This window comes from Ylistrum balloti, unplaced genomic scaffold (genome assembly GCF_031769215.1).
Source record: "Ylistrum balloti isolate Yb309-2 unplaced genomic scaffold, AGI_CSIRO_Ybal_v1 Utg370418, whole genome shotgun sequence".
NCBI classification, from domain to species: Eukaryota; Metazoa; Mollusca; class Bivalvia; order Pectinida; family Pectinidae; genus Ylistrum; species Ylistrum balloti.
The window spans coordinates 623,063-637,860 of NW_026782283.1; the positions used below are offsets into that span (position 1 = coordinate 623,063).

General features: G+C 34.7%; 1 pseudogene; it reads right to left on the bottom strand.

The window, feature by feature from the left end:
• Positions 1-8,780: 8,780 nt before the first annotated feature.
• Positions 8,781-13,890, bottom strand: LOC132554606 (lactadherin-like; annotated as a pseudogene).
• Positions 13,891-14,798: the final 908 nt, after the last annotated feature.

A 14,798-nucleotide genomic window follows, 5' to 3' on the forward strand; every position in this document is an offset into this window, starting at 1 on the left:
TTGTCACAGATAATTTGTGGCATGATTGTGTGGTTAATTATTTCTCGATAAATGCACTATCGCTATATACACATAATTAATCAAAGTAGTTTGATTTCTATAACAAATATAATCTTAGTTAACATTTTTGCTCTATTCCACAGTGTATGGTTCCTGTGATTTTAACTTGGTGACTGGATCTTACGGTGTTGATGATGATGCCATCACGGCGTCATCTAGTCATCCTGATTGCCCAATAATAAAAGTAAGATTCAGCAGTGCCGGAGGGTGGTGTCCTGAAATTCTTGGAAACGGTCACTATGTTCAGGTATCACTAAAACAAATTAAATCAGATGTTTATATTCCGTCGATGTGATGAAATGTTATGGGCAAATGAACAAAAATGTTACTCTTACAGTCAACTGTATATCAAAAGAAACGTTAGACAAAAAGACTATTATATTCACCATTTTTTTTCCCACCGGAGTACTCACCTGATGAAGGTCGAATAAAAACTCTTCCTTGACGGAGTCTACTACGCCTTATTTTACGTTCGGTATCTTGGAAGTTAACAACATGTTTGTTGTTGTTCAGTATAATATGACGCGATTAAATTTTAATAATTCAACAGTAGCCTTTAGCGCAAAGTGTGATGTATTTTACTATGTAATGTAAATCCGGAATTTCCCTCTCCGGCTCCTGAAACTAGTCCCGTCCAGCGGAGTTATAAAGGGTTGTTGTTGGTACCGCCATGATGTGTGATGTGTGGATAGTCAGCGCCCGTCCACTACTGTAATGTTTGGGTCAAGACACGACACATAGGATAAGAAGAAAAAATTGTAAATTAATAATGATAATCAATGCCACCATTTACTATAAGTACATGCTATATCGCTGAAGAGGATGATTCGATAACGCGAACATCATTTGTGTAAATAGATCAACTGGAGACCAGATTGTCTATGGTTTTTCAATGACATTGAGATATAGTACTTAAAGATTATTTTCACTTATTAAAACATACATAACTATTATACTATATGAATTGTAGCTCTTTGTTTTACCACACAGGTGCACTTTAAGGCTCTTTCAGCTGTGAAGGCAATACAGACTCGTGGACGTGGAGACTACAGTCAATGGATGACTTCATACAAGGTCAATATCAGTATGGACGGAATCACCTGGAATTCCATACTAGACTCCACCACTGGTCAAGTAAAGGTAACTCTAATTAAACCACCTCAACCATGTTCTTAACGTGCTTAACAATACACACAGTGCTTTAAATTATGTACTACGAACTTTTCCACTTAGATATAACGGTATAAGTGACTGAAACTTATCAAATGTTTTCATATTGAATAGTGTACAGAAGTTCAAGTTGTGGTAATATTTTTTTATTTTCTGCAAAGAAACAGTAATAGATCATTTTATAAATTGGTTTGTATTTCATAGTGTTCAAGCAGTTGCCGATTGGTTTGTTCTTAATGATAGTTTCACAATTTGCTCTGAAAGGCATGTTCTTGCTATATAATTGCACGATATAATTAATAATGCTCTCGGTGGTTGTCCTTCAAATTTTCTTCCCTTTAGGGTTATAGAGTTGTATGGAATTTTACATATACTGTTATATCAGAGCAGAAATGTATTGGAAGACATGCATACTGGTATATATTTAAATGAGGACAGGGTTGGGGGGATACCTAGAGAAGAAATGTAACCCTCCTGTTACCCTAATTCTTGTAGACAATAGTTCGGACTACGGCAAACAAAATAGGCTACTTTGGTAAGTGCAGATATTGCAGTCATAAATAAGTGCAAAATTATATCTATACAAATTATATCACTACAGATCGAATATTTAATAGCTGTTATACAACTGTACGGCAAACTACCATCAGCAGCGCATTACCATTAAGAGTCGAACATATTTATCATCCGGCACATCAAAAAAAGACATCTATTTCATGTCATGTTATATAGTAGTGAAACGTTCCTTAAATGTTAGATACAAATCTACTTGAACTACTATGGCATCATGGTTCTACATATATTTAAAAAACATCAATGTGAAAAGCATACCGATAACTGGCCAATAATGTTCTGTTACCAGTTTATGTCCGCACTTTCGGCGTTAGTTGTTGTTGATATCTTTCTTTCTGACGTCCACAAATCAAGGCACCAAGAGCGCTTGAAATGTGTCTTGACCACCGCCAGATTTCGCTGTTTCATGAAATCAGTCACATGAAAGTTTTTTTTCCTATATCATAAAATCTTAAATCACTATAAATCATACGGACAACATAGAGCCGCTAAATGTGATATCCATGTAAGATCGTTTTTAATAATGAAGAATCGAAGTTAAATGAAAATATAGAATTCGACAGGAGCTATAAACACACCCGTTTTGAAATGAGCTTCGATACTGCATTTCTAGGAGTTTGTTTCTTAACATATTATACAGATTTTTATTACAAACGAATGTTTCTTTAAAGTGCTTCAAGAACATATCCAGAGAGAGTCACAGCCAAGACTATAAAACTAGCGGAGGAGTTCATCAAAATATCAATCTCATATCATAATATATGACTATAATTCTGTTAACATCTATAAAAGTTTTTCCTGCAAATGTCGACCAAGACACAGTCGTAACGAATTCAATGAAATGAAACGTTGTTGCCAAGTACATCCGGGTGATTTCCGTTTCTGGGCATATGCGAAACTCAATGATGCTGGAAGTACTAGGATGTCCAAGTCAAACAGGTATTGTTTCAAATATGTTTTCTGATCCTTTGTTCACGCTATTTGCTAAATGATTTGTGTTCCAATTAGATATAGTATGCTGTATGTATTTCCACGCAAGTGTAGGCCCCTATGTAAATATTCTTTATTGTTTTAACATATAACAACGTGATTTTTATTATAAAATTCTGGAATGTTTTTTCGACAAAAATGAATGTTATGAAACATTCTGAATCCACGACTAACGACAACCGGACCATACTACAATAAAACAATGACTAAATTCGTTCCTTAACGATAGAATTCACCTTAGATATACACGTGTACTTGAAGGGCTTTCGAAGTTATCAGATGCTGACAGGAAAATAACGAAATTTCTCGAAATATTAGGCCAGCCAAACTGGATTCTGATATTTTACGATTCCTCAGCATCATTTACAAGTCCAAGAAGGACAAAACAACTATAGGATAAAGTATCACTGACGCGTCCATGAAAGACGAAACAGCTGTAGGATGAAGTATCACTGACGCGTCCATGAAGGACGAAACAGCTGTAGGATGAAGTATTACTGACGCGTCCATGAAGCACGAAACAGCTATAGGATGACGTATCACTGACGCATTCATGAAGGACGAAACAGCTATAGGATGAAGTATCCCTGACGCGTCCATGAAGGACGAAACAGCTATAGGATGAAGTATCACTGACGCATTCATGAAGGACGAAACAGCTATAGGATGAAGTATCACTGACGCATTCATAAAGGACGAAACAGCTATAGGATGAAGTATCCCTGACGCGGCCATGAAGGACAAAACAGCTATAGGATGAAGTATCCCTGACGCGGCCATGAAGGATGAAACAGCTATAGGATAAAGTATCACTGACACATTCATGAAGGACAAAACAGTTGTAGGATAAAGTATCACTGACGCGTCCATGAAGGACGAAACAGCTATAGGATGAAGTATCCCTGACGCGTCCATGAAGGACGAAACAGCTATAGGATAAAGTATCAATGACGCATTTATGAAGGACGAAACAGCTATAGGATGAAGTATCCCTGACGCGTCCATGAAGGACGAAACAGCTATAGGATGAAGTATCACTGACGCATTCATGAAGGACGAAACAGCTATAGGATGAAGTATTCCTGACGCGGCCATGAAGGACGAAACAGCTATAGGATGAAGTATCCCTGAGCGGCCATGAAGGACGAAACAGCTATAGGATAAAGTATCACTGACACATTCATGAAGGACAAAACAGTTGTAGGATCAAGTAACACTGACGCGTCCATGAAGGACGAAACAGCTATAGGATGAAGTATCCCTGACGCGTCCATGAAGGACGAAACAGCTATAGGATAAAGTATCAATGACACATTCATGAAGGATAAAATAGTTTTAGGATAAAGTATCACTGACACATTCATGAAGAACGAAACAGCTATAGGATAAAGTATCATTGACGCGTCCACGAAAGACGAAACAGCTATAGGATAAAGTATCACTGACGCGTCCATGAAGGACGAAACAGCTATAGGATGTAGGTTTCCTCATTATTTGGCTGGTTTTTTTCTTTTATCTTGTTCTAAATTTGTATTAAAAGAGGTGCTATTCAAACGCGTGTTTTTCAACACTACGCACGACAACCGAATTATTTAATCTTTGAATCGCTTAGGTTATATTCTGGTTGAAAGGAAACCCGAATTATTAACACAGTGATGCGCGTAGCTTCAGGGTTTTAAAGAACCATTTTCACTATTGGGCCCGCACTTCATGCTTAGCAAAACAGAGATCTGCTGTTTAGAAAGCTGATTCCTCTTTACAAAATGATGGCTCCTACAGAAGGAGAATTTACTCTATTTTCCCTGTTGGGTCGCTTTGGACATGAGGTAATAATGAGGATTAATAAAAAACATCAACAGATGTATCAATTAAATAATTTAATTTATTATTGGAAGGACTATTTCACTTCACTCAATTTCCAAATGAACATGTACAGTGCTGGAATGCGGATATCCTCCGATGGCTACATGCAGAAAAACCATTGGGCAGTAATTAAATAACTTGAGTGATAGGTGGTTATATTAAAGTCTGTTGAGACTGATTGGGAGTAGAACATGCGTTAATGGATTGAAGATTCCATTCATGAAAAGTAGTCCTGATAAACGAACCATGCTACATAAAACAGGAGGTATATGCAATTTTGGGACTAATAGCATATAGCTTGGACGCCTTAAATAAGTACTGAGTAGAAATATGAAGTCAAATGAAGGCTCCTGAAATTCATCACATGTTATGTCTCATTGAAAGAGAAGATTGAAAAACAAGATCAATAGGACTTTGAAAAAAAAAAGATTTGCTATGTATATAGAAGTTTCTGAATGTCAGTATCTTTAATAATCCATTGTTCTATATTAAGATGCCGTTTTTGCTGCTGATTGTAAAATGACAAAAGATTATTGAATTCTGTTTCATTAGTATCTCTTAAAGCATGTAACTGCGTTGTATGGAAACCAAACACTCGTATTCGTTCATTACCGATTCAAACTCTAAAATCCAAAAATTGTTTTATAGATCATGCAGCTTATCATTTATTTTAAAACATATTTATTCAAATTGTGACTTCCAAATGGACGTGAAAACAGTTCCAGTTTCTTCATTTCTTACTATGAGAAGTACTACGTCTAAAATTAAAACGCATCATTTGTTTTTTAAAATTATTTCTATGTATCTAATTGACCGACCTAACATTACAGGCACATGCCTCCAATGGGAAAGAAAGTTGGGATCAAGCGGCGACATTTTTACTGTGCTCATGGACATGGATGCACCAAACCAAACAGAATGTGGATTAAAGTGTTACAGACACGGAGAGAGTGACAGCTTCCTGTTTGACGCCTCCTCGACCCGCTGTAGATTACTGAACGCGACAACTGAATATTCAAATACCACAGTAGATCTACATGGTGTCTGGTATTTCAGGAAAAATCACTGATTCCAATTTAGTTTTAGACAAATTGCATATTACTTGATATTTTTTATTTTATGTATATTTTTATTTACAATTTAAAACGTGAAAATGTCATTTGACTTTTTTACCCTTCGACAATGTGTTACCCCATTGAGGAAGAAATTTGCCATCTCTACAGGGTGTCAAATTGTTATGAAGGCGGACTTTTTGATGTTCGTTTGTATGCCTTGTTCTCATTTGGAAACCTGACATTCCTTATTTGGATTGTACAAGAGTTACATGGCCAGTGTCGTCGATGAAACAGAAGCCACTCTTCAGGAACACCTGGTCTTATTCTCCTTTAACATTTTCCAGGATTATCCTTCAACATTCTTTTTTGTTCATATTTTACCCCATTTTAATCGAATTTGTCTCCAAATAATGTCTCTCTTTACATGTTGGCATGAAAACGGCTTACCAAGACGTCAGGAGAGACAACAATGTCTATGTCTTCTGTTTCTCGAGTAAGGCAGCTCCCTATTACCGAGTTCTGTGCGTCTGTATAGAGCTTATAACGTTTCTCGTCGGGTACGCTAAGGAAGGTACCACACTTAGTCTTTCCTTAAAGCAATCAAATGCTTTATAGCAATCTTCTGACCATTCAAATCTTGCATAATTCTTGATTTGTTCCGTCAGAGGTTCAAATGTCTTTTGTATTAAACGATTGTAATAACCACACATACCATACCATAACAGCCCGTCAACAAATGAAATGTCATTAGGGCCATGAACTGATGAAACACACATTGATCTAAAAAGGAAATAACATCGAACGATCTAAAACCTTAAAGATAAATCCTAAAAATCTTTAATGGTTATATTTTCACAAAAGATTAAAATGGTTAGTCATTTTCTATAATGAAGACCAACATCTTTTATAGTTCTTATTAATCTGAACAGTTTAAAAAAAGTTTTAAGACTTGTAACGTTACGATAAAAATAAGTAGACAGAAGGTCAATGCAGTCCAAGCCAGCAAGTACAAAATGTAAATTGTGTACAATGGAGGAAATAGGACGAGTAACCAACGACAAATTACAATTTTACTATTGGAAGATGTTCCATAAAAAACAATATTTATGTCACGGACTCTATTTTTATGATATTAATGCATTTTAATTATTCATGAAAACATTATTTTAAATCTTAACTTCCCGGTCACACAATAATATTTGGGAAATGAAAGTTCCAGTGGTCAGAGACCAGCTTACTCGAGTACTCCTCCGATAATAAAAAGAAATTCCCCAACCACTGTTAGTTTCTCCTGTGGGCCAAATATATTAGAGGTATAACAGACTTCCGAAAGAGATTACAAGTTGCTGTATCTAAGTAGGAATATGCTTATGACAGTTTTCTATGGTGTATGATATCATATGGAGGAAAACAAATAGCCTAAGAGCTATCTGCCTGACTCATCAGCTTGTCAGTTCTTCCTCAAGACCTCATTTGTAGACGTGTTAATGAAGGTGTGAGAAATGCCTTTAGACATAATATAAGTATTTTAAAAATCTTATACAAACATACAAATCACAACTATTCTAATATATTGAAGTATGTGCATTTCGCAGTGTTTATGATAATCACATTTGTTTTAATTTACAGAAAAAACTACAAGGCTCTATACAATGATAACAATATTAGCTATTAATAACACATTTCAGATAGACAGGATATTTAGTATCAAGACGATTGAACACAGTAATCATAATAAACCTGTTTAATACTGATAGCATTTGATGTACATATGTACACGATATAAAAAGATAAGAAATGTTATCAATACATTTGTCATCATAATTATAATCCTTCTCAGATTATTACTATAGTGTTGGACTGATAATTGACCACGATCAAAAATTAATTGATTAAAGAAGTAAAATCAATTGATTGATGCTACAGTTGCAATGACAAGTATTCGCTAGAGTTTTACAAATACTTCCATATCTAAGAAACTTCGTGTTCAAGTATACTTCTTGATGTAATCATTCAGAGGTAATTCACAACTGTCTTGAAATGCTTTTAACACTGGTGTCCAATATGTAGAAACTTCAAATACCTATATCGATTTAAGGCGTATAATATTTCTTTAAATATATTGAATTTTAAATGTAATGGTATTTTTTGTAAATGTACCAGTTGTAAATATACATATACAGTGAAGTTAAAACGAAGCACATTTCATATATGAAGTTAATTTCAAATTCTAAATCTAAAAACGTTTCATCTAAATATGATAAAAGTACTGAAATACTTTGTGAACTACGAGGTACTAGGTACATGAAGCGATTTGTTAGTAAACTTATAGGATTTGACTACTTGGTATAAATGCAAAGAAAATAATGTTGTAGTTTTTTTATCACACAAATTCTTTATTTTAACAATTCTAAAATGAGCCATACAATAGAGATCAACTAAATTTGAATGATAATCATCCACTTAACACTGAACATTACTGCTATTGCCGTTCATTACATATCACGTTATTTTATAGATGGTCAAGATTATGACCCAGTTTGTTTATCTCATTGCAGTGGAAACTGCTGTCTGAACAACACTCTGTACCATGAACCCATAGACAAACGATATTGAATTCCTCAAACATACTGCATCTGACAATAATTCACAATTTCAGCTGAGATGCCGAGAAAGTTTCTAGCAATGTTCTGGTTATCAAACTACTAAATAGTAGTTGCAGGTTGGTCCTGTCGTCCTGCTCTTCCAATCCTCTCCACGTATTGTGAGATGCTCCTGGTTGGACAAGTATGGTAAATACGAGATTCTGTTCGAGGATCAAATCCCATTCCGGCTATTTAGGAAGGCAAAACCAGCAGAAGCCTTGGTTCTCCTTCTTTGCACTAATTTACAGTTTCAGAAATTCATGTGTTGTTTTAAAGAAATTGTTGACGGATGATGGTAGCAACGGTAGGGCCTAAACTAACCTTGTTTCTTAAGACCAAATCAGCTTCAAATAATATTCCATTAGTCTTTGACATAACACCCACCGATATAAGTCCAAGTAAGAATATCGAATAAAAATCAATCTCAATGCATTTTTCTGAAATACCAGACACCATCGAGGTCTACACTGGTATTTGAATATTCAGTTGTCACCTTCAGTAATCTACAGCGGGTCGAGGAGGCGTCAAACAGGAAGCTGTCACAATCCATCTGTCCGAAACACTTCAATCCACAATCTACGTGGTTCGTTGCGTCCGTGTCCAGGAGAACAGGGAAAATGTCGCCGCTTGATCCCAACTTTTTTCCCCATCTGCGGCATGTGTCTGGAAAGTTAATTCAGTCCATTGACTAAATACAAAAACATTAAAAAAAATCCAACACATTTCTGTTTTAAACTTATTACTTTTCAGAGGAAACTAACGATATTAATACTTATCCTTTTCTTAATCACAATGGAATTTATTTTCCAATTCAATTAAAATAAATTTCAGATTGTTAATGATTTTGTCAAACATTCTGTAATGTCAGTATTTGGTTACATGATGCATATATTGTAAATGGATTTTTTTTCTCGGGTTTCGGTTTCCACACTGAAGAGTTAAGTGAACAAGTTTTGACAAATGCCATGTAATATCAGGGCCGAGATAATCTGAGACGGCATTTGAATATGAATTCTGAATAGAAAATAACATTTAAAAACTGTAAATGGAAAAGAATATTCAATTAGATTCCTTTTGATTTTTTTCATGTTTAGCTTGTTTTTAAGGTTATATAACACAAGTCTTCTGTTGATAGAGATCAAACGGCCCAATCACTATCATTTTAAGACATACTATAAGTCCTCAAATTATATGTACAACAACCTAAATATATTCTTTTTCATCGTGGTATGAAGTGGTTGTCATATAATATGTTATTAATTACTCCATTATAATTTTGCTTTATTGTTGTATTATCAAGTTGTCATTGTCTCATTATTTATTTCCACTGATCCATGTTAACATAAAGGAGTTTATCGTACTTCTGGAGGTTTAGATGGAATTCAGAAGTAGGTATGCTACATTATTAAAATTACCCATTTGACGAAGAATGGATGCCGGACATCCTTTTGCCTCCAGCCTCATTGAGGTATGGTAATTCTCAGAAAGACTTATCACTCTGATGTAGTTGGCAACGACATTTGTCTCCAGTGTATTCGTTACGACTGTGTTATCGTCGAAATTTGCAGGAAATACCTTAAAAAAGTTATGACAACGATATGAATGAAAATGAAGCAATTCTTATCAAACTTGAGACGTTGCAATAATGGTTTATTAGTCAGGACTGTGATTATATCGAAAAATCTTTAAGCACTTTTAACAAGTTTTGTAAACAAGATACCACTGGGCCTTAAAGGTCATCTGATAATCAACTTATTCGAAATCACTTTCACTGACTTATGATTCTGTAAAAGACTGAAACAAATGCATGGGTACAAAGAATGTCTAACAATGCAGATTTTCAAGATTTAAACTATTGCACGATTGTTTAAAACCACACTGTTTGTGGAAACTAGCTCTGTATCACCCTAGTTCTCTCGATAATATCCGTTATGTAATCAAAGTTATTGTTTCCATACGAAACTCAAATACACAATTTTGTGTCATTTTTGTGGATATTTTTATACAGATATTGTGAATCATGCAATTCTACATTGTTCACTAACAGAAATTGCACGTGACGATTTACGGTGCGCAATTGTTTCTATTTCGAGTATTGAATTTATTTCATACTTACAATCATTGCCAGAGTATATATTGCTTCACATTTTACTAGGAGGTCCTCTGGCATATCAGTTAGACAAACATGATTTTGAGTAATTTAAACTGAGGTCAGCATGTTCTATAAAAAGGACGCTTGAACTATATGGCTATGTTTAGTGCGCCAGGAGGCCTTCTGTATTGTATACACGTAAAACCTATTATTGTGACATATATACTTAGTATGTAATTATTTCATAACATTAAAACTTGCAAGACAATTCCTCAAGGGGTATGAATTACATAAAACTAAAATATTGTATGTCTAATCATAATTTGTAAGATCTACATTAATTTCCACCTTAATTGTATGCTTTTAAAGTTGATTTATTTTGTAATTTATATGTAATGCTCTTCATCTTTGAAGGAAATAAAGACAATAATAATAGGATCTAATCAACATTCTGTATATAAGAAATGATCGTTAGAGCATCGGGAATCAACTTTCTGAATTAAAGAAATAACCTTTTAATAATGGTTTAGATACCAAACAGTTAATAGTTGTTTCTTCCTTCCATGTTCCGTCAGTGTTGCTAATGACCTTAACTTTAAACCCTAAGAGGCGATTGAGGAAAATATAATGTGATCTAAAAATGTCAAAATCTAGATAGGAAGGTGCTCACATAACTTTTGGATTTTCAAAACATCTGCTCGCTTCAAAATGCCGAATACATAAGTATATTCTGAATCGTGCAACTATATGATTGAATGAAAACGTGTCATGTAGTCCAATTTAAGAAATGGCTTTCCTCTCCTATGAATGTTACATACCGAATTTATTAACATATTTAAGAATTTAAGCAAAATTTCTGCTACAGCGTAATTCCTCGTCATGACTGACATCCCCTCAAGATGTTTCAAACCAAATTTGATTGAAATGTACTGAAACGTCACGGAGGTTTTAAAGCAACATTTTCGCTTAACACCATGTCATCATAGTCCCCAGGGATTGAATCAACCTACCTTTTGAACGAACGAATGACTTCCCCCCTCTAATGATTAATGTTTAAGACTGAATTTGGTTGAAATTCACCCACGCGCTAAGGAGAGGAACATTTTTAACGCTTAAGGTTCGGAACGGTAGAAGATGAAAGCTGAGCCACGATGGTTATAAAGCACTTGGCCTAGAGGTTGTGACAGAAGTTTGTGATTGAAAAAAAGGTTGTTGACACCTTATTTTGCGACAAACCTCTCGGAATATTCTAGCGCCCAAAACATTCGGTAAGCCTCAATAATTGTCATTTTAATGAAATGTACATTTTGCAATTACAGTACCAGGGAAATCAACAAGGGTTCCTGAGAAAGCAATGTGCCATCTTATTTATATTCCATGTCGCTTTACCTGATCTTTCTAGGAAGACGTTTTGTGCAAAATCTTTAAAAATATTTTCACAGCACTAGAATTGACCTAAGCGGTACAGAAATATTAATTATATTTGCCAGTCGTCATACTGACTTTTGATGTTTGAAAGTCATGTTTGATTACATATCACCATGTTGTCATATTAGTAAAATTGTATGCACATGGCCAGAGGCTAGAGTAGGCTATTATGTGTGTGTAGTCTATACCGAGTTCTAGAAAATTTGATTTAATATTTCATCTCAAAGAGTCTGAAAATCCTACCCATATAAAATAGATAGCGGAATTTGCTGTTATGTCTGCAGTGTATTTCCTTTTTTCATATATTATATTATTTATTGAATATTTCATAAAAAGCCATCGTTTCCGGTTTAAATACTAATAAATGACCTCACAACAAGAATCTTCTATACGACAAGCAACGAAAACAACATCATTCACACTTCCTAATTACCGAGAATTTAAGCAATGGCCAAATGCTTTCAATTATCTCCAGGAAATTGGTTTTAGTGAAACGCATGGGTAATTTCAAGAACAAATAAATCAATAATTGCGTCGAACATCTAGGAACGCAGGTCTTTATAGATTATTCAAAATAACCTATGATTGCTTTTTGGCAGAAAGTAGAAAATCATTACCACGCCATAAACGTATGTACATCATTCAATATAAAAACATTTGTGAAGTATCAGAGTTACGTCTCTTATACCGTTGAGGTGTTACCTTTACTTGACCAGTGGTGGAGTCTAGTATGGAATCCCAAGTGATTCCGTCCATACTGATATCGACCTTATATGAAGTCACCCATTGCCTGTAGCTTCCACGTCCACGAGTCTGTATTGCCTTCACAGCTGAAAGAGTCTTAAAGTGCACCTGTGTTGTAAGAAATAAAAAAACAAATTATATAGTACCTTAGATTTGTATGAGTTCGTCGTCAAATATCTAATTTGAAAATAAACGACTGACGGCTGGTAACCTACTGTCGACGAGATCTCTTATACAAATGATCATTCACATTTCCGAATTTACCTTACCATCGATATAAAAAGTTTAATCAAAAGCCAACCATGACTTGTTTTTCGTCATTCAGTCCTGACAACAAGCTGTCTTATTGTTAGCTATCAGCATAATGATCGCAAAGCAGCAAATTATTTGATTGATCAAGGAAAAATATGTAAATGTTTTACTTCACGCTCTCAGGTCAGGATATCATTTAAAGTTTTCAGGTACATTCTACTGCATGTGTAGGCAATGACAATGGATATTATTTATATCTCAGCTCTTTTGTTTTTTGCAGCTGAGAGAGTGTTAAAGTGCACCTGTGTTGTAAAAATAAAATTATGTATATAGTATATTAGGTTTGTATGAGTTCGTCATCAAATATCTAATTTGAAAATTAATAACTAACGGTTGATATTATGCGCCAATTTAAGAAGGATCAAATTTTAATGAAAAGCCAGGCATGACTTGTTTTTCGTCATTCAGTCCTGACAACAAGCTGTCTTATTGTTAGCTATCAGCATAATGATCGCAAAGCAGCAAATTTGTTTTACGTCACGTTCTCAAGTCAGGATATCATTCAAAGCTATCAGGTACATTCTATTGCAAGTGTTGGTAATGACAATGGATATTATTTATATCTCAGCTGTTTGCTTTTTGCAATTGCAATGTTTTTAATGGTGTATTTCAATTTTTAAACAAATTAATCGCATAAAATATTAATAATATTTTGTTCCACGAATGTTCCATGTCAACCGTGTGTACAGTCGCGTTAAGTGTGGCAGTCATGTATGATAGGCAAATAATAACCCTTTTACCTAATGTTTCATCCGATATAAAATTGACAGAGAAACAGTTTTGTTTCTATCATATCGATTGAAGTATAACTTCTTTGTTTAAATTATATATAGTATTACCTGAACATAGTGTCCGTTTCCAAGATATCCTGCACACCATCCTTGGACACTGTTGAATCGTACATTTAATACAGGACACTTCGTATGAGCAGATGATGCCATGAGCGCATCGTCAGTAACACCGTAAGGACCAGTCACCAAATCAAAATCACAGCAATCGCTCCCTATGGAAAAAAGAGGAAAAACTATGTCCCATCCTCTGAGTTAAGAAAGACCACGTTTGTTATAATTTGTTACCATGTGAAAAGTCATTTCAAAATACTGAATTCATACATTATACTATTAACTAGTAATGGGTTAATACGGAAATGCACCAGACAAAAGTATAGACAAGTTTTTTTAACCATTTAAAATCCAGTTTAATGTATTGGTTACGCTCTTCTCAAGGTTATTTTCATTTTCCTACAAGATTGATATGACCTTCGCATCAATCTCAAGTTCATTTGTGAGGGTACATTTTCCTGTTTCGAAATAGCAACATGCCTGTTTCTACATTGTATGTTCCCAATATCACTTAGAGATGTCGAAAGCCAAAAAAAGCGAATAACAACACTTGATCTCTTAGGTTGATTCAACATGTAAGCTGAAATTTAACGACTTGCTGGTGTGGTCGACGTATGGATAAGTAAAAATATATGCTACAAGGCGTATCGACCTGATTCAGCACTGGGACTACTTTCATAATAATGCACATCTTATCGAGTAATATTTCAACAAATAAAGAGATGTAATTTGTAATAATCCATTTGTCGCAGAAGGTCCAGGACTCTACGTAAGGCAAATTTCACTTCACTATGTTCTTTGTTTGGATTTTAACAATTCCCAGTAGAATGATGGATACGTTACATGAACCAGTGATCATCAATTTTTTCTATAAATAATTTTCCCGCAACTTCTGAATGTCAGTCATTACATGTATGAATACCCAGTTGTGAACCAAGTTGTCCGATCAGAATGATACTGTATTTTATTAATTCATTTCTTATTTATTTATTAGAACACATTTCCTCCGCTGACAAAATATTGC